Genomic DNA, 1,964 nt, shown 5'->3' on the forward strand with positions numbered 1-1,964 from the left:
ACACATATATATATATATATAGAGAGAGAGAGAGAGAGAGAGAGAGAGAGAGAGAGAGAGAGAGAGAGAGAGAGAGAGAGAGAGATCTTAGCCAGCTGCCTCAGATGGAAAAAAAACTAGTTTGAACAACTGCTCTGATGTGGTTTTCTAATATTAGTCCAGCATCGACTTTGACCCCCAAGTTTGTAATAATTGGCCTGGTATACTGGGCCAATGAACCAACATTGACAATGGGAGTCTCAGTGGACCTTCCAAAGACTATCACCTCAATTTTTCCCTCATTAAACTTTAAGAAGTTCACAGCCATCCAGGCTTTGATGTTATCCATGAAAACAGAGAGGCCAGAGTTAGAGTCCTTTTTCTTTAGCGGGACATATATTTGCATATCATCCACATAACAATGAAAGGAGATCACATGTTTTCTAAAAATAAAGCCAAGAGGGAGTAGGTATAGCGTGAAGAGGAGGAGGCCTAAGACAGAGCCCTGTGGAACCCCACACAAGAGAGGAGCAGAGGAGGACACGTGGTCACCAAAGCAGACACAGAAAGTATGCTCTGCTAAGTAGGAACTGAACCAGTCCAGTTCTGTACAACTGACACCCCATCCCCCGCTTCAAACGACAAAGTAAGATGTCATGGTCCACGGTGTCAAAAGCAGCTGATAAATCTAAAAGCAGGAGGACAACACAGTCACCAGAGTCCATTGCTAAAAAAATGTAATTGAAAACAACAAAATCCATGCTCAATAATCCAGGTATACAACTGGTTTGTTCCACTTTGGAGTAAGCTGTTGGGTGAAAAATCTGTTTCGTTGTGTGTTTCCTTGACTGATGAAGCCTTCCGGACCGAAGGCGAAACGTTTCCGCACAAAAACAAAAAATAAAACTGTCCAGATGACCTGACTGAAAAATGTTGAATTTTATACAATGGATTATTGTGCATGGACTTTTTTGTTTTCAACCAGTTTGACAAGAATGTCAACAAGGAAGAGGGCTGGCAATGGAGGAGGGGGCGTACAAAAGAGACCATCTTATCACAAGCAGAATTGGTTTGTTCCACTTTGGAGTAAGCTGTTGGGGGAAGATTCAGTTTTGTTGTGCGTTTCGTTGACTGATGAAGCCTTCCGGACCGAAGGTAAAACATTTCAGCACAAAAAAAAAATTAACTGTCCAGATGACCTGACTGGAAAATGTTGGGTCACTGAAAACCTTTAAAAGAGCAGATTCTGTACTGTGAAGAGCTTTAAAACCTGTAAAACCTCGAGAATGTTCTGTTCTTTCAAATATGCTGATAGCTGATATGTTTAATATGTTTAAGAAAACTGTTTAAGGATTGTGTGGAACAACATAAAGAATTTTTAAATACTCTTAACCATCCAATTCCAAATCTTTTGTTTACTGTAAATAAATTGATAAATAAAAACCAGTCTTCAGAGGGTTTAGCAGAAACAAGAATTGTGTTACTGCTTATATGTATTTTTGGGGTTTCTAATTTTATTTTCAAACATTAGAAAATACTATATGCATAACATATATTTTCCATAATGATAATTTTTTGCAGCAATTTCAAAAAATGAGATAATTTGAAACTACTTTTTTAATGACTTAAGAAAAAACCTTCAGGTTCAGATACAATTACATTTGTTTGTTCTAGGTCTTTTAGAAACGGCAAGACAATCAATTAAGGATGGGGACGGAAAAACTTTTAACATTTCTACTAATATTAACAGGTGAGTAAATAAATAAAAAGACAATGTTTGAAAATGAAAAAAATCAATAAAACATACATTTATAAAAAATTGTCCTGTGTTCAAACAACCACAGCTGCTCCAACAACAACCACAACTGATTTAACAAAAAACACAGCTGCTCCAACAACAACAACAGATGCTCCAACAACAATCACAGCTGCTCCAAACACAACCACAGCTGCTCCTACCACAACCACAGCTGCTCGAACCACAA

The 1,964-nt window shown here is 37.8% G+C and overlaps 1 protein-coding gene across 4 annotated transcripts in view; it reads left to right on the forward strand.

Annotated features, from left to right (window-relative positions):
* The window catches only part of gps2 (G protein pathway suppressor 2), an 831,114-nt gene that overhangs the window by 15,335 nt on the left and 813,815 nt on the right, over positions 1–1,964 (forward strand). The window lies entirely within an intron of this gene.

The sequence above is a fragment of the Nematolebias whitei genome, chromosome 1, assembly GCF_014905685.2.
Source record: "Nematolebias whitei isolate Nwh7 chromosome 1, NemWhi1, whole genome shotgun sequence".
NCBI classification, from domain to species: Eukaryota; Metazoa; Chordata; class Actinopteri; order Cyprinodontiformes; family Rivulidae; genus Nematolebias; species Nematolebias whitei.